The sequence below is a fragment of the Halichoerus grypus genome, chromosome 10 (assembly GCF_964656455.1).
Source record: "Halichoerus grypus chromosome 10, mHalGry1.hap1.1, whole genome shotgun sequence".
NCBI classification, from domain to species: domain Eukaryota; kingdom Metazoa; phylum Chordata; class Mammalia; order Carnivora; family Phocidae; genus Halichoerus; species Halichoerus grypus.
The window spans coordinates 92,063,081-92,082,825 of record NC_135721.1 but is presented as its reverse complement, the minus strand read 5'-3'; the positions used below and the strand labels follow the sequence as shown (position 1 = coordinate 92,082,825).

Here is a 19,745-nt window from a genome sequence, read left to right as displayed (position 1 = left end):
CATATCCATTTTTTTTCTTTTTTTGAGAGGGAGAGAAACACAGGCCGAGGGGGTTGGGGAGAGCAGAGGGAGAGGGAGAGAGAGAATCTTAAGCATGTTTCACACCCAGCACAGAGCCCGATATGGGGCTTGAGCTCAAAATCCTGAGACCATGATCTGAGCTGAAATCAAGAGTTGAACACTTAACCAATTGAGCCACCCAGGCACCCCTATTTTTCTTTTTTGTAATATAACTCTCAATGTTGTAAATTCCCCTTCCAGCACTGTTTTTGCTACATCCCACAGATATTGATAAGTTGTATTTAATTTTCATTTAGGTCAAAATATTTCTAAGTTTCTCTTGAGATGTCTTCTTTGACCCATGTGCGATTTACAAGTTGTTTAACCTCCATGTATTTTGGAATTTTCCAGTTATCTGTCTGTTAATGATTTCTAGTTTAAGGCCTTGTGCATGGTATTTGGGGTAATGTAGTAGGGGATAAATGTAGTTGGTAAGAAATGAAGCCCATTGACCCTAACCACAGCTTCTTTGAATGATACTAGGAAATAACTTCTAAATATGGTAACTCTATTAGGTATCTATTGTTGCATAACCAATTACTCCAAAGTTCAGCTGATTAAAACAACAAATATTTGTTATTTCTGTGGGCCAGGTATTCAGGTATGGCTCAGCTGGGTGCCTCTGACTCAGAGTCTGTCATAAAGCTGCAATCAAATTGTGGGCCAGGGCTGTGTCTCATCTGAAGGTGCAATGAAGTGGGTGTGGGTTGTTGGCAGTCTTGGCACCTTGCTACATGAGTCTCCCAACAGGGCTGCCTTAATATACATAGCTGGCTCACCCAGGTGAACAATCCAGGAGAGATGGTCTGAGAGCACCCAAGAAGGAAGTCACAGTCTTTTTACATCTTACCTTTGAAAGTGATACCCCACCACTCTTGCTGTTTTCTATTCATTAGAAGTAAGTCACCGGTTTTTTCTTCTCCTGGACAGGAGGTCTCTGCCGCAACCATGTTACGCCAGATCATCAGTCAGGCCAAGAAGCATCCGAGCTTGATCCCCCTCTTCGTATTTATTGGGGCAGGAGGTACTGGAGCAGCGCTGTATGTCTTGTGCCTGGCATTGTTCAATCCGTATGTCAGTTGGGATAGGAAGAATAACCCAGAATGCTGGAACAAACTGGGTCCCAATGATCAGTACAAGTTATACTCACTGAATGTAGATTACAGCAAACTGAAGAAAGAAGGTCCAGACTTCTAAATGAAATGTTTCACTATAAAGCTGCTTACAATGAAGTTCTTCCAGAAGCCATCCACACAATTTTCCACTTATCCAGGAAATATTTCCCTTCTAAATGCATGAAATCATGTTCGTGTACTGTGTTGGGGTTTACACTGAATAATAAATATCTGAAACTTGAAAAAAAATAAAAAGAAGTAAGTCACCAAGTCCAGGTATACTCATAAGAGGGTATTGCACAGGGATGAGAATGTCAAAGAAAGCCATTTTAGAGGTTGCCAGCCACAAAGACCATGTGTCTACTTGCACAGACACTCTCAGTCTATATCTTTATATATCTGTCCTGGTTTGGCTCCTCCTTTTCCTCTTTTGCTTTCCTTCCATTCCCTCTAGTGTTTGTTCAATGCAATCCAAAAGCCATCTGTTGGGGCCAAACAAGTCTGATAAAAAGTTGATGAGATACATGCTATTTACATGGTCAAAAATGCTCCCCTCATTATACACACATATTACAAAGGGGAAAAAAGTAATTTTACAGTGGAGAAGTCTGGCAGACAGCACCTCAATTAGTTGAATAAAGTTAACAGTGCCAGGAATAGGACAAGTTAAAATCACATTCCATTTGATAGGATGCAATGAGAACACGGCATCACTTATGTGATGTTCCTGCCAAAGATGGGTACCCTGCATTTAATTATGAGAGAACATTAGACTTATATACAAATTGGTAAATATTCTATAGTCTGTGCTAAATGTAAGAGTCATAAAAATCAAAGAAAGACCAAGGAACTTCTCCAGATTGCAGGCAACTAAAAAAAGACATAATGACTAAATGCAACATATGATTCTGGTCTGGATCCTGTTTCTATAAAAACCATTATGGGGACAATTGGTGAAGCCTGAATGGAGGTTAATGACTAGATAGGGCAAAGTACCAATGTTAATAGCCTGATTTTGATGGTTCTACTGTGGCTAGTTAGGAGAACGTCTTTGTTTATAGGAGAGCCGCATTAACATATTCAGGAGTGATGGGGCATCACATCAGCAACTTACTCTTAAACTCTTCCTTTTTTTTTTTTTTTTTTTTTTTTTTTAAAGATTTTATTTATTTATTTGACAGAGAGAGAGATAGCGAGAGCAGGAACACAAGCAGGGGGAGTGGGAGAGGGAGAAGCAGGCTTCCCGCCGAGCAGGGAGCCCGATGTGGGACTCGATCCCAGGACTCTGGGATCATGACCTGAGCCGAAGGCAGATGCTTAACGACTGAGCCACCCAGGCGCCCTACTCTTAAACTCTTCCAAAAAAGAGTCCTTTGTACAGTACTTGTAACCTTTCTGTAAGTTTGAAATTTCTTTACAATGTAATGTTTGAATGCCCCAATTAGGATGGAAAATTACATGATTACCCCACTTATGGATATAGGAGTTCCTCTAAAAGCTTCTTCCCCATACCTGTTATTCCCATAATCACTTAATTCATCCTTTTGGTCATGTATTTTCCTCTGGAGAAAAACCTTCTCCAAAGCAACACTGAGGACACAGCCCCAGGACTGAGCTTGGAAATGTCAAATCTAATTAAATTATCCTAAGCACAGGAATTAGGGGAGCAAAAATAAATCTTACATTTGAAAACTGAATGTATATCAAGGAGAAGGTGGAAGAGATTGCATTGCCCACCAAATCCTTAAGATTTTGGTTCAGTTTAAAAGTAGAAATCCTGGCACGCCTGGCTGGATCAGTTGGTAGAATGTATGACTCTTGATCTCAGGGTCCTGAGTTTGAGCCCCACGTTGGGCATAGAGATTACTTAAAAACAAACAAACAAAAAATTAAATAAATAAAGTAAAAATAGAAATCCTGATCCTTTGTGAGACTTTACAAATTAAATTGCCCTCATGGGGATGTCTGGACAGCTCAGTTCAGTTGAGCGTGTACCTTCGGCTCTGGTCATGATCCCAGGATCCTGGGATCAGTCCCGCGTCAGGCTCCTTGCTCAGCAGGGAGCCTGTTTCTCCCTCTACCTGCAGCTCTCCCTGCTTGTTCTCTCTTTCTCTCTGACAAATGGATAAAATCTTTAAAATAAATAAAAATAAATAAATAAATAAATTGCCCTCATGTACTTCCATATTTAGACTATGAAATGGAAACAAAAACTTTTGTACATACTACCAAACAACCTGCCAACTATCATCACCAAAACCTTTTATTGATGTAGGTTCTTAGAAGATCATAGGGACAAAAGTAGATGTTATATTCAGTGAAGATTCAAGGGGAAAACAGGGAGACGATCTAAACAATCATGGACCTTGAAATAAGGATTTCCTACAACAACAGAAATACTGAAACCCAGGTATATGGAAATGGACCGAAGAATGGAAGGAATATAAAGAAATGAATAAAAATTTGCATTTCTGTGAAACTACTATAAAAACTATCCAATATTTCCATAAATTGACTAGTTTGGGAAAATAATTATAAAGAATATAAAAATTTTGGGGGTGTGGGGAAGTGAAGTTTATGACCACTAGAGTCTCTTGGGTTTAAGGCCACAAGGTGCTTCAGGACTTCAGGGAGGGTGGTGGGGTGTCATGCTTCCACTCCTCTATGTGGCCAGGACTTCTGGATCTCTGCCTGCCTTACTGCATCTGGCACTCTCCCTTCCCACTGACTTCCACATATCCAAATAGACCATTTTTAGTCTTCATGAGTAAGAAGCATGAAGGTCAGATGCAACATCCCCCCATTTGATATAATCAAACACATACCCTCCTCAAATCTAAAGTATTTGACCTACTCTACAGCCTAGGCTCTGTTGATTCTGGAAACTACACCAAACACAGTGTTAAGACATGAAATATTTCTTTCTTCTCTATTTAGGGTCACTCTTTGTTCTTTTCATATTTTCCCCTGAAGCTGTTGGACTTATTTCTAAGCTCTGTAACCTTGTCTGGGATGATTCATATCCTAAGTAATTTTTTCCTTTTTCATACATTCCTTAAGTTATATTTTCAAGGAATTTGTCTATATCCACTAAGTTGTGAAATTTATCAACACAACATTAACCATCATATTGCCTGCTGATTCTTTTGGTGTCTGCAAGATCTATATGTCTGCGATTTTCTCTTTCATTCCTGATGTTAGGAATTAGAGTTGTCTCCTTTTTTCTTGATCAGTCCAGCTATGGACTCATCCTATAGCAATTTAAGTTCATGTTTAACTCAGACCATTTCTGTCCTTTTGCTTCTCTTGAAATGCAAGTTGGTTAGGAGCTGGTAAATTCACAGGACCAGCTGAAGTCAGAGTTAGAGGAGGTATGGGTACACGCAAAGTCAGAGGCAGGATCTATGGAAGGTGGAGAGGCTGATAAGGAGGGAGTTCAAATGACTCAGAAGCTGGGTGGGTGCAGAACAGCAGCGCAAAATAGCCAAGGCTATCCACCCTTCCGCAGTTATTACAGGGATACTTCCTGGTAATGTATTGTCAAGGACCATTTCCCAGCAAATTCTACTGAGACCTGAGGAACTGATCACTTGTGCTCTCCAGCTGTACATTAAACTCATAGGAGCGTCCAGAACGTGGAACTATATATAGAGAGTGTATGTTTCTCTCTAATATGGGGAGGAAGAGACATACAACAAGACTTCAGAGAGGGCGAAAAGGCTACATTTACTGACCTCCTTTTATGTAAACCAAAGTTCCCTCTGACATGTTTGCATGATGGGTGATTCCTGGTTTCTAATTCCCCACAGCAGCATGTATTATTCATTATTTAATAAGAAAAACACATATTTTATTACTATGTATGCTACAGTTCGGTAAACTAGAAAGTGGTAAACAGTAAAGAAAAATGCCAATAAAATGAGTTGTTGATAATAAAATAAATTAAATAATAAAAAATTAAGACCAAGCTGAAAACCAATGAAAAGCAAAATATGAAAGCCTAACCTTTTTTTTTTTATAAGATACTAAGCACTTCCCTTTGGCCTCGGATCAGACCCAGAATAGAACCTTGTCTGTACTCTTTTGAGTACAAGCAGGGAGTTTTAAGACTTAGCTCTGTTTTTCCAATGATCACATCCTTACTTGGATTATACAGTTGATAACCACATCAATAAAATTTGGAGTTTTTAGCAGACCTTCAATGGAGATACATGGTGGAACACAGCATGTTTGTTTAAAAATGAGAATCCTGAATAGATAAAAGAACCAAGTGGAATGTTTACCCAGTGTGATTCACAAAAGACTCAAGCTCCTCCAGCTTAGCAATATGGGTACAAAGGAAGGACCACCCTCTCCACTCCCCCTGGTATTCTTGATTTGGCCACTTGCGTTTCAAGAATCCTTTGTTCCTGGTTTTAAAATGGGAGCCTAGACTGTCTCATTTTTGTAAGAAAAGATCTTCAAGTGATAGACCATCTTGTATTGAGGTATGATGTTACACATTCAAATTTAACACTGTCACTTGGGAAATTTCACTGAGTGCAGTGGTTTTCCTCCTTTTCAGGGCTCTGGGCCCCTTTGTGAACTAATGATGGCAGGGACCCTTGCTTCATAAGAAGGCACAACCAAACATACAAAATGTGACTTCAGGTTGCTCGCCAATCCACCGAACCCGGGTGTGGATCCTACTTCAGAATATCTGTTCCAAGGGGCACGCTTCTGGGCAGTGTTCCCAAAATGGGAACCCTAGAGAGGATTTGAGAGATGCTCCAAGGCACTCCATCATTAATTGCTCTGTGCTCATCTGTGTTCACAGGTAAAGCTATTTGTTTTACTACATTTTATTCTAGATCTTCTCAGAGCCTTCCATATGTTAATATTCATGTAGAATCTTGTCTTTTTTTTTATTTCCCACACATCTTTCCTCTACTCGGGGAAGTGTGGTCTATGCCACACCTCCCATGAGAACCCACAGCTTCCTGGCTTATAGCAGAAGCCATGCAAATGTCTCCATCTGGAAAAAGTCTAGAGCAGAGATGCCCAGGGGAGTGGGGAGGTATAGGGATGGTGAACTAATAATATCCTGCCGTGTCTTGTTCTAGGATAAGGGAAGCCAGGGTGGAGACTATGATAAGCCAAGGTGAATATGTAACAATCCCAGGGCGGTCCCTTGGAGGAAGACTTTGCTCCTGGGGCCCCAGGGAGAGTTGCTTCCTGCCAGCCTTGGAGAGCATGCTGCAGAGAGGGGAGGCAGTCTCTGCTGGCTTCTGGCCCTGTAGATGATCAGATGTGCTGGGAGGGTTGGGCAGGCTGGGGAGGCAGTGTGGTTACATGATTTCACATATCCAGTCACATCATTTCACATACCTACTGTGCACCTCACAGCTCAATGGGGCAAAACTAGATTTTGTTTTAAAATCAAATTTAATTTAATTTTTTGTTTGTTGTTTTAACTCGTTTGGATCTTTCCTAAAACCAGATTAAAAACAAGCCAACAAACTTTTTTTTTTTTTTAATAAAAGAAAAATTTCCCAACAAACACTGAATTGAAAGGAACAGTGCAATGAACACTTGTACCCATTGTCAGTGTGGTCCCAACCTGTGTCCTCTATACCAGCCATGCCCCTACTCCCAGACTCCATTGGGTTATTTTGAAGCAAAGCCCAAAATATCATACCATTTCAGCCTTCAAGATGAATTCCAACAGATGAAGGCATAAACAACACATCCTGAATGCCGTTTACATATATAAAACATAATAATTAATTAACATTACATAGTATTAAGTCAATGTTGTCATTTCCTGATTGTTTCATGAATGCCTTTTTATAGCAATTTTGTTCAAAACAGTATCCAAACAAATTCTGCATATTATATTCAACTGATATATCTCCTCCTTTTTAAACCGAGGCTTAAAATACATGCAGTCAAGTACACTGATTTTAATTCCATGGTTTAATGAATGTCTTATATACATGTCTAGAGCCACAGGACCACTGCTCAGATCAAGTTGAAGGGCATTCCCAGCTCCCCAGTCCCTCCCTCTCCTTCCTGTCAGCCCAGAAGGAACCTATAGTCTAGGTTCTTTTAATACAGGTTTGTTTTCAGGGTCTTCAAGTTCATATAAACAGAATCATACACACAGTATGTGCTCTTTTGTGTCTGGCTACTTTTGCTCAATGTCATGATTATGAGAGTCATCTATGGTGTTTTTTGTTTGGTTTTGTTTTGTGTGCCTGTACTCTTCCATGGGCGAGGGCTCAATTTGCATTTATATTGTTTTGGGTTATTTCTACACCTTGGCTACTTTAATAATGCTGCTGTGAATATCTTTGTCCATGTTTTTTTGTGACATAAGCACACCTCTGTGTGATATCTGGATAGTAGGGTGGGTGTGGTTTAGTTTTTGGAAATACTTCCAAACAATTTTCCAAAGTGTGTGAATTCCAGGTGGCCCATGTCCACACAAACACTTGGTAATTATTAACTTTTAACCTATTCGGATGTGTAGCAGCATATCCCTTGGGCTTTAATTTATATTTTCCTGGTGTCTAATGATTTTGAGCATCTTTACGTTTTCCTGAAGACTAATGATGTTCAGCATCATTATTAGCTATTTGAATATATTATTTTATGAAATACTTATTCAGGTACTTTTGCCCATTTTTTAAAAAATTGAGTTATTTGTTTCTGAGGAATTTGTATGCAGTTTTTCTCCCAAAATATTGTGAGAACAATTCACCTACAGTAGACTAGAATGGAATGAATGGGAGAGGAGTGGACAGTTGAAGAGAGGAAGAATAGACATTAAACACAGTGAAACTGCTAACAATGCTAACAATCTCTAATTCCCTTTATCACACTTAGAAAAGATGGTTAAGCAATGGGTCTGTTGTTATCCAAAGGAAACCCATTTTGGGGAAAAAGATGAACATAAAAATAATAAAACAAAATGACTCAGTGACTTATAAGAGTAATGGAAAGTCTGATGATTATTGGAAAGATACTATACCAATGGATGATAATGGACATTAAAGGGGTGCCTGACTGGCTCAGTCAGAAGAGTGGGCAACTCCTGATCTCAAGGTCATGAATTTGAGCCCCATGTTGGGTGTAGAGATTACTTAACTAAATAAAATAAAAATAAAAATAAAAATAAATAATGGACATTAAATTTTTTTAAACAGTTAAAATTTGGAGAGGGCTATCATGGCTATGTATAACTGTTCTTAGAAAAATAGAAAAAAGAAACATGTTCTACTCTTTCTGTGCTATAATAGGGCTCACAACAATACAGGATATAAAATAGTCCTATCTTACCCAGGCTTTTAAAAATATTTAGAGAAATCCTCATGAATCTCTTCACAATGACCTTTTTGTGTATGAATTGTAAGTGATCGTTTCCTTAAGTTTGCTGTCTTATCCTCCTGACTCGGCCTGCTCCTGAATATCCCTTAATCTGCCCCACCTCCTCTGTAGCTGACTTTGTAGCCTAGCAGAGGGCTGGGACCCAAGGGTGTGGAACTTCCTGCCCCGGGGGCCTTGCCTTTCCTGAAGGAGAAGTGAGGCCCTCAGGAGGGGAAGCAAGAGGCTCTTGCAGCTAGTGGAATTGCCCACTGCTAAGGACAGCTATGCAGGGGGACCCCGGCTAAGGAGGCTTCCTGGAAGGTGCCTGATGGGTCCGTCCACTGTGGCATTGCAGACGCAGCCATCCCAGGGCAGTGACAGCCTCAGCTCAGTCCCTCTGGCAGCACATTCAGGCCTGGCTGAGTAGGGTGTCCACTGGCAGCTCAGGCTGCCTAGGAGCTTGGCTATGGAGCCTGGAGGACACCTGCCTGGTGTGCTTGTTCCAGCCCCACTCATTGCCTGGGGTTGGTGCTGGGGAGTGTCTTGCAGAGTGTGGAGGAAAAAAAAGTGGGTTCAGACAGGAGAAAAGGCTCAGAATGTGAAAAGGAAGTCACCAGAACAGGAGAGAGTGTACAGGGGTGAGTCACAAGCAACAGTCCTTGGACATAGGGGCAACAGTCTTGCCTGTGAGGTGACAGGTGGGGTGCTGGGTCCAGGGCTGCCTTGCAGAGAGTTGCTGGAACAGAACACGAAGGGGCCAGGCAGCACGTGGACTCTGGGATCAAATGGCCCTTTCCTGGGCCCCCTGACTCTCAGCAAGATATTGAACCTCTCTGCAGCTCAGCTTCCATGGGTGATATGATTCATAAACTGAATCACTACTGGGTGAATCTCAGCAACACATACACAAATGTCTTGGAGAAGGTGCTGGGTAAGCAGGAGACCCTGTTTATCACTCAATGGATCAGGCAGCTGGTAAGAAATGACTGTAGTGCTTCCTGATGGCGGGTTTTATTTTTTAGGGAAACCTCCCTCACTGACCTGACACCCCCTGGACTCCTTCAGGTGCAGCTTCAAGAGCACACTTGCCCATACCTGAAGTCATTTGGCCAGATGCACTAGGGTGAGGGCAGGCGAGATCTGGAGCTCCAGCGGGCCCATTGAAAGCACTGGCATGAAATGAGCGCTGCCTGGGGCTTCATATCAACAAAAACAAACTGAGGGTTGCTGGAGTGGAGGGGGTGGGAAGGATGGGGTGGCTGCGTGATGGACGCTGGAGAGGGTATGTGCTATGGTGAGCGCTGTGAATTGTGTAAGACGGATGAATCACAGACCTGTACCCCTGAAACAAATCATACATTATATGTTAATTTTAAAAATTTAAAAAAATTTAAAAAAAGAAGAGTCTTTGACTCAAAGAAAAAAGAAAGCAAGTGGATAAACAATTTTGGCTGAAACCAATGAGTCACTTTATCTTTTTTACAAATTGCTTTTTAAAATACCCAATCACTTAATTCATTAGGCAATCCAATTGCCATGGTTGATTTGGTAATTTAAACATTTATTTTTTATTTTTAATTTTTGGGTAATTTTTTAAAAATGTTGTTTCTTTAGAGCTCTACTCAAGGGTTTACTTTCACTTGATTATTTTCCTTCTCCAAGGAATATGTAAGAAAACAATGTTCACTGTTCATCTTTGAAAATCCTGTATAGGCATCATTTGCCCTGGGAGGCTTTCCCTGATCACCCTTCACTATCCTTAGAGAGAATTCTGCTCTCCTACTTCAACTTCCGTATACACTTACAGTATCACGTACGCCATAGTACATTGCAATGGCTTTTTTACATTGCTAAGTTTTCTGAGGACAAGCCATCATCATCATCATTTCCAAATCTCTGGTTTCTAGCACAGAGCTAGAAAGTAACAAGCACTTGGAAACATGTTTGAGAGCCTGAAATGACCAATCATCCACTAGATCAAACTTTAGGTAAATCCAGTTCCATTGAACCGGTCCTATGCTTTAGCTGCTCCCCACCACCGTTTTGTCCTTTCTTTCACAGCAGTTGGTAGAAAGAAAAGTGACTCAGTTATCTACTGAACGACTAATCTACAAATGCTATTTATTAGTTAACTATGAAATTTTTTCATAGGGAAAATAAAGTACTCCCATATAGAGGGGTGGTTGTGGGGAGCCTTTATATAATAAAGAAATAGAAGTTTTCCTTCAAAAAAGAAAAAAGAAAGGAAAAGAAAAGAAAGGAAAAGAAGAGAAAAAAATGAAAGAAAATAAAAGAAAAAAGAAAACAATGTTCAGAACCTTCCATTGCTTGTCTGAATATGTGCAACAACCATTCATCATTTACCATTGTTTTACGTCACAAACCCTCACTGAGGAGCCCCACGGACCAGGTATTGGGCTTGTCACAGTGGACTCAGGACATGCAGGTCTGAAGGTAAGGAGCCTGTGGTCTTCTGAGGGGGAATATTGCCAAAGAAATCATCACATGAGAATGGGATGTAATTGAAGGGTTCCCTGAAAAACTGGAAACATGCAATGCTCAGAAGTAGAAGAGCTGAATCAATTGTGGGATAGTCTTACCATGCACTACTAGGAAGGAGTTAAAATGAGTGTTGGGGGGGCACCTGGGTGGCTCAGTTGGTTAAGCGTCTGCCTTTGGCTCAGGTCATGATCTTGGGGTCCCACGTCAGGCTCTCTGCTCAGCGGGGAGCCTGCTTCTCCCTTTCCCTCTGCTGCTCCCCCTGCTTGTGCTCTCTCTCTGTCAAATAAATAAATAAAATCTTTAAAATAAAAGAAAATAAAATGAGTGTTGGGGACTTAGATATAGTCACAGAAAAAGACCTCTGAGACACATGGTGTAATACATACATACATACCCCTGAGACATATAGTGTAATACATACATGGTGTAATACATACATATAGTGTAATACATAAATACGTACTAGTGTAGTACATTACATATGTAATACATAGAGTGTAATACATACATATATATATAAAATATGTGTATGGGCATCTTGTAAAGATACCTTTTTTTATAGTGTATATGTTATTCTTTTTTTTTTTTTTTTTTATTTATTTGAGAGAGAGAGAATGAGAGACAGAGAGCACGAGAGAGAAGAGGGTCAGAGGGAGAAGCAGACCCCCTGCTGAGCAGGGAGCCCGATGCGGGACTCGATCCCGGGACTCCAGGATCATGACCTGAGCCGAAGGCAGTTGCTTAACCAACTGAGCCACCCAGGCACCCTATAGTGTATATGTTATTCTGAAACAACTGTTTCAGCTTGTCTAATTCCTATGTAGACATAGACACAGGTGCTGGTGTAGGTACAGATACAGATACAGGTAGAGGCACAGTTAGAGTTACAGGTAAACAGAAAAATCTGGACAGGAACATTCACTCTGGTTTAGGAAAGGAGAATTGAGATTAGGTTTGTTTCAAAGGGGAATTTGGTGTTGTCAAATATTTAAATGTTTATAGGGTGAACGTATTGTTGTATTATTTGTGTAACTAAAACCAATTTTATTTATATATTTCCATTTTGGGAAAAATACAGGATTAAAAAGATGGTCTATTTTAAGAAGACTATGGTGCAAATTGAGTAAGAGAATTTTACAATTTTTGAAGATTTTCTGCGACTTCTTGGTTGGTGTGTAACTTCCCATTCATTCACTCATTCAGATTACCAACTTCACCTACTTCTGCAAATTATTTGAAGTTGCTTACAAACTTTTCTGCATACAGCCCTTATAATTCAACAACAAAATAAAACTATTTTATGCATGTATGTGTGTGTGCATGTATATGTGAGATATCTGTCTATCTGCCATAAATATGAATATATGACAGGTGTCAAAGGTGGCAGAAGGCACTGACTCAGTCCTGAGTTTAAGTGTCCTGGTAGTTGAAAGACAAACTTCTTTTATGATATCACACAAAGTTTCATTTGAAGAGTAACCTTTTTCCCCGTACACTGAATTCAGTGAGGAGTTTATTTAAAGGACCCTGATATCAACCTTACTGGATAGAAAAATGAGCAGTATCTTCATGGTTTTCAAGGCTCATTAATAATATTAAATGGATGGCTCATTTAGGATGGTGGCTCTCAACCCCATAAGTTGCTATACTTTCTGTTTATAACAAATATTTTATGGCACCTCTTATACTATCAAGAAACAAAATTAATTGATAATATATAACCTGCTGACATTCATAACTGCTCCAAGTGTAATATTAGGGGAAGTAAAGACTGGTGTGTAAATAAAAGATGAGTTCCATGTGTATGTGCTACAACATTAATACACAAGAAGATGAGAAACAAGTCAGTCTGTGCACTAAGCTTAGGAACCCATCTGACACCAGCACCACCAGTGTGTTGTGTCAGTTTCCTGGACAAGGCGATGTGTATTTTGTTTTTGTGTGCTTTTTCCAAAACATTGAAAAACTCTTGGCCAAGCTCTGAAAGAAAACAAGGTCATCTCTCCATTCACACAAAACTGGATATCCTGGAAAACTCAATGCATATTAAAACTGTAACAAATACCTTATTTTTCTTTGTAAGTCATATTTAGGTTTTTGGATAAAATTATTAAAAACCACTTTCTTACCTTCAGAAATATTCTGGGGGGACATATCCAAGTTGTGTTGGACCTGACACAGATGCTTATTGGCATGGGACCTTCTCATGTATTGAAAAGTATTTGACAATCATGGGGTCCTCTCATCAAAGCCAAGGATGTCCCCACTGCCAAAAACACTTCCAGAAATTTCCAAAATACCCCCCCCCCCCGGAGAGAAGTACTTTGCCCACTGAAAACCACTGAATAGAGCAGCTGATAGGTCTAACTGAAGATCTTAGATTGAAGTCCCCCAAAAGCCAGTGGAGCAAGTAGCTGCATGCAGGGTTTATGTGGTGCATGATTCCAGGGAGCAGAAGGGGGCATCACTGTGAGCCATGGACTTGATTCTGCTGGGACCTCCCAGAGGAGTACAGAGTGTCAAGAATCGTTGGCTGGCAGGACAGTAGGCAGAAGCATCTATCCACCAACCTCTGGCCCCAGTGGTCAAGGTGTTGCCTTGAGATGCTGAGGTTTACACACTTCCAGGCCAACCTGTGCATAGGCTGAGGGTGCTCAGCCCTGGAACACTGGGACACCATCATTTGAAAGTGAGTAAGCCCACACAGGACTGTGCACTCCTGTTGCAGGAGGTTGAAGGCATGTTGGTCATGGTGTGGAGGCATCTAATATGCTTATCTAAGAGGACCTCAAGCTTTCTGTTCACCCAGCATGCAACAACTTCAGGGAGGCTTTGGATGGGCCATTAAGTTGAGCTAATGTGAAAACCTGGAACATTTCAGACCTGCATCAACACAAAGCCAAGACTACAGCCACTGGGATAAATCCTGGCCACACCTTTGAAGGCAGAAGGGTTGGTTCTTTTGATGAGTCAACTTTCTGATTCCCACCTTTGTGGTAAGCAGACCTTCATTCCTGTCCCCCCTTGTCCATCCTCAAATGCTAGAGATAAATTCATTCCCCAAATTGCTCCCAGGGGAACATGAACGCTTGCACCAGAATGTCACTTCTGACCTGCTAGTTAATGTGGGATTTGGCTGACTTATGGTTGAAAGTCAAGGCATGGCATCTTTTCTTTTAACTGAGTGTATTGGACTTCAAGATGCAAAAACTAGGGAGACTACATTTTAGTAGCCTGCAGGGCTAGCCTGGAGTTCTGGTCTTCAGAGCAGGTTCCTGACATTCCTGCCATAAAGCTGCTGAGATACTCCTGTGCCATGGGTGCCCACATCTCCCAGCCCAGAGTGAAATGTACTCACTGCAGATTTGCTCTTCTTCATCCATGCTCTGAAAAGACAAGGAAGGACTGGCTGTCCTTAGACAACCTAGGCTTTCTGGGTGGCAGTCTCCCTGTTTGACTTTGATGGTGCTCAGCAGATGCCGAAGCTGATGGCTCTCCACAGAATGACAACATATGTGTCCCTATAGCAGTGATGTGCTTCTTCTCCCAGACACCTTTGGAAGCTCTCAGTTAAACTCAGCAAATTTCCATTGGGTACCATCTAAGCTCAGGCCCCTTTATAGTAGACCCTGAGTGATCCAGGGTCTGGGGGGAGGACTGCAAAGAAGAGAAGGGAGGGAATGCCATCCTATGAAGCCCATTACACTGTGGGCAACTGGGCTCAGACCCCAGGGACATACCAAGAACCAAGTCAGCCCTTCCACCAGAGACACAGATAATGAGAATATTCATTCACAGGCTCCTGTCCCTATGGAGTCATGGGTTGCCTGTCCCCATGGGTTGCCTGTCCCCATAGGTCATGAGTTGCCTCGAGGGGCATTGGTCCCCTCACACAGAAGTTGCCAGCATGGCAAGTGGCTCCACAGTCATGCAACTAGTTTTTAGCAGAACTAGTGTCAGACAGAATTCTCTTGCCTAACTATGGCATTATGTACTTGCTCTTTATTGAGTGCATGCCATGTGTACTAGGCTTATAGAATGTGATTCTCACAACGTCATTTTTACAGAAGCAGAGATGCATGCAGTGTGTCTTTTCAGGTCTGCCATCTCCTGCTTCCAAAGCCCCAGCAACCTTGGACAGGAAATCTTGAAGTCCAGTGTGTGGCCAGTGGGGACCTCCAGCAGCTCAGCCACTGCTTCTCCCAGGGATGTCCCTGCCTTTTGATGCCACTCACCTTAACTCTGAGTCAGGTAGGGGCCTCCTTGGCTCCAAGCATACCTCTGACCAGAATGGTGTTCCAGACTGTTCTCCCTGCCATCCCCACACACCCAAATTTAACCTGTCCTGTCAGCCATTCCATCTTTTCTTTGTGAGAGATGCAGCCTCAGAGTAGGTCAGAATAGAAGAGCATGGCCTGGTGTGACACTGTGTTAGCAAAGTTCTGGACTGGAAGCAGATGTAATTGAGGCAAGGCTAATTAAAACGTATTAAAGAATTGTGGGCATGGTGCAGGGAAGTCTACCATGGACCTGCAGGAATCCTGGGGTCAGGGGGATGCTGCTATCATGCCAAATGGGAAGGGACAGGGGAGGCAGGAGGTACCCAGACCCCAAGGTGGACACTTGTGCTGGGAAAGGGACCTCCTGGTGGGGCTACAAGCTTCCAAGGGGGAACAGAGTCAGTTGTTCCAGAGGGCAGAGCACCTGGAAAATTGTTTCTGGTTGCACAATTTTCACTTCTGTTTCTTTGTCCCTTCCAGGGGTTCCTTAAGCCCTGCCTTACCCTTTCATAAATCCCCATCTGTTACCACTGGCCAGAGTGGATTTCTGTTGTCTGCCACTAAGAATCCTGATGGATACATTGTGTTTACATGTTTACATACATTATCCAATATAACTCATGCAAGAAACCCATGAAGTGATAACTCCCTACACACAAACACATAATATGCCAAAGAAAATGGGAAGACATAGAGGCTCTGAAGAAAGTTAGTGTAGGCACTATCAGCGGCCTGCCAGTCTTTCTTCTATTCTCAGGCTTATGTGCCAAAAGCTGCTTCTGAGAACACCTCTGCTTGCAGGATGATCAGGACCTGGGGTACAGGGCAGGCAGGAGTGCTGGAAACTCAATGCCCCAGGAAGCAGCCTCAACCAATGCCAGGTGGGAGCTGGTAGACAAATACCCGAGTTTCCTGCCACTGGGAAGAGGATCACTCTGAAGCATGTTCTACATCCTCTGTCAGTGTGCCTCTGTGGGACTGATTGTTCACAGTGGTAACCTGCTAAATGATACATCTTTCTACCCTACCCTGTATCACTCCCCCTCTCCCCCACTGAGGACTCTTGGGATCTCCTCTCAAAGAAACTATTATACTTAATTCTTGTTCCAGGGTGGTAAATCAACCTGAGACAGGAAGTAAATTATCCAACATCACCTAGCTAGTGCCGGAGTCCTGAGAGCTCCATCCTATTCTATAATGCAACTCATGCTACTGAGTAAGTGTTGTAATGCATGGTGCATTGGCAGGAATCCATGGCCCCAGTGTACTGGTCTTCACATGAGAATATGGTTTGCTAAGTATTTGTCAAATTTTACACCTCAGAACTCTAGTGGAGGAACTGTAGATTCTCATAGCAGCAAAGGACCAAGGGAAGTTGAAGAGAATGATGAACAAGAGGAAAATAATGAGGGCGGGATCATGGCAGAAGATGGTAGCCACACTGGGAAGAGGTTGATAGCTACTCCCTTTCAGAGACTAGGGTATCCAGAAAGTGAATGTCCAGTGCTCTGGGAATTGGATGAATGGTAAAAACAAAAACAAAAAACAATCCCCACCCCCCCAAAAAATAAAAAAGCCTATATGCTTCTTGGTAATATTATCCATGATTGTTTATGGACACATTATGGATGCCTCTGAATGAGTGGAAGCATTAGGTATAAATGATAATTTCTCAATAGCAGCTACCAAAGAGGGAAAAAGAAGAGAAAAGAGAACAGGTGTTTGGAATGACTGTGTGGAAAGGACCTGAGTTAATTACCACTTTGCCACTGTTTTGTTGTGGTCTTAAAGCTTATGCCTTTTAGTTACTGAACCTTGTTTAGAAACTATTTGGATTTTAGAGTTTCTGTCAATTATTTTGGTAACAGGTGGATTCTGTAAAAAGCAAAAGCAAAAACAAAACAAAACAACCCCCTCACACACACACAATCTTGTTTTATCAGTGTTTTGGTGTGAGGGCTCTAAATCCATTAGCAACAAAATAACTTACTAATCACCTTTTTTATTATGACAAAATATGCATAACATAAAACTTACCACCTTAACCATTTTTAAGTGTACAGTTCTGTGGCATTAAGTATATTCGCATTACTGTGTAAACATCACCACCACCCAACTCCAGAACTTTTATCATCTTCCAGAACCGAAACTCTGTACCCATTAAAAAATACCTCCCCATACCCTACTACCTTCAGTCCCTGGCAACCACCATTCCATTTTCTGTTTCTGTGAATTTGGTTACTCTAAGTCTCATATAAGTGAAATCATATGGCATTTGTCCTTGCCAATTACTTTTGGCTGATGTAGAATTTCAGAATTTTTAGTTTTATTCCTAAAATATCAAATAGTCTCCTACTTATATGTATTCATAACATGTTGATATTGAAATGAACCTTAAAAATTAGTGGTTAAGAAATAAAAGGTGTAGAGATTGGGAAGGAAGTAATAAAACTATTTTTATTGCAAATGAAATATCAATGCAGCAAATCCAAAAACCCACCACCACTACCACCACAACAACATTTCCTGGAATTAATAAGTGATTACAACAAGTTTGCAGCATACAAAGTCAATATACAAAGTCAATAATTTTCCTATATATCAGCAATGAACAAATAGAACTTGAAGTTAAGAACACATTACTGGCGTCCAGACGGGGAGAATGCCCCCACGCGGGACTTTCAAGCGTCTGACCCCGGGAATTGGAGCTGGCATGAGCCTCTGGGTGGACAAATACCGGTCCTGCTCCTTGGGATGGCTGGACTATCACAAGGAGCAAGCGGCCCAGTTGTGCAACCTGGTGCAGTGTGGTGATTTTCCTCATATCTTAGTGTATGGACCATCAGGTGCTGGAAAAAAGAATTATGTGTATTTTACATGAACTTTATGGTGTTGGAGTGGAAAAATTAAGAATTGAACATCAGACCATCACAACTCCATCTAAAAAGAAAATTGAAATTAGCACTATTGCAAGCAATTATCACCTTGAAGTTAATCCCAGTGGTGCTGGAAATAGTGACCAGGTAATAATTCAGGAGATGTTGAAAACAGTGGCACAATCACAGCAACTTGAAACAAACTCTCAAAGAGATTTTAAAGTGGTATTATTGACAGAGGTTGACAAACTCACCAAAGATGCTCAACATGCCTTGTGTAGAACCATGGAAAAGTATATGTCCACTTGCAGACTGATCTTGTGTTGCAATTCTACATCTAAAGTGATACCACCTATTCGTAGTAGGTGCCTGGCAGTTCGTGTGCCTGCTCCCAGCATTGAAGATATTTGTCATGTGTTATCTACTGTGTGCAAGAAGGAAGGTCTGAATCTTCCTTCACATCTGGCTCATCGACTTGCAGAAAAGTCATGCAGGAATCTCCGAAAAGCCCTTCCTATGTGTGAAGCCTGCAGAGTGCAACAATATCCTTTTACTGCAGATCAAGAAATCCCTGAAACAGATTGGGAGGTGTATCTCCGGGAGACCACCAATGCTATTGTCAGTCAGCAGACTCCACAAAGACTCCTTGAAGTTCGTGGAAGACTTTATGAGCTTCTAACTCATTGTATTCTTCCTGAAATAATAACGAAGGGCCTTCTCTCAGAACTTTTACATAATTGTGATGGACAACTGAAAGGGGAAGTGGCCCAGATGGCTGCTTACTATGAACATCGTCTACAGCTCGGTAGCAAAGCCATTTATCACTTGGAAGCATTTGTGGCCAAATTTATGGCACTTTATAAGAAGTTCATGGAGGATGGATTGGAAGGCATGATGTTTTGACATCTTGACATCTATCCTTAATTCTTCCTAATATTTCTCAGTTTCAGCATTTACATTCAGTTTATATTGGAAGAGCTGCAGGTAAAATAAACTAACTTTACTTAAAAAAAAAAAAAAAGAACACATTACCATTTACATTAGCACTCAAAAAATGAAATACTTAGGTATAAATCTAGTAAAATATACACTATATCTATATGAAGAAAACTATAAAGCTGATGAAAAGAATCAAAGAAGAACTAAACAACTGGAGAGATATTCCATATTCATGAATAGGAAGAGTCAATATTATTGAAATGTCAGTTCCTCCCAACTTGATCTATAGATTCAATGCAACCCCAGTCAAAATCCAAGTCAGTTATTTTGTGGTTGTTGATTCAAAAGTTTATATAGAGAGGCAAAAGACTCAGAATATCCAACTCAATATTGAAGATTAACAAAGTTGGAGGACTGACACTACCTGACTTCAATCAAGACTTACTATAAAGCTACAGTAATCAAAACAGTGTGGTTTTGGTGAAAGAACAGACAAATAGATCCATAGAACAGAAGAGAGACCAGAAATAGACCTGCATAAATAGAGTCAACCAATCTTTGATAAAGGAGGAAAAGCAACACAATGGAGCAAAGATAGTCTTTTCCACAAATGATTCCGAAACAAT

The 19,745-nt window shown here is 41.2% G+C and overlaps 2 pseudogenes; both read left to right on the top strand.

The window, feature by feature from the left end:
* Window positions 1–978: 978 nt before the first annotated feature.
* Window positions 979–1,414, top strand: LOC118522522 (cytochrome c oxidase subunit NDUFA4 pseudogene; annotated as a pseudogene).
* A 16,603-nt stretch (window positions 1,415–18,017) lies between these two features.
* On the top strand, window positions 18,018–19,198 carry LOC118522521 (replication factor C subunit 3 pseudogene; annotated as a pseudogene).
* Window positions 19,199–19,745: the final 547 nt, after the last annotated feature.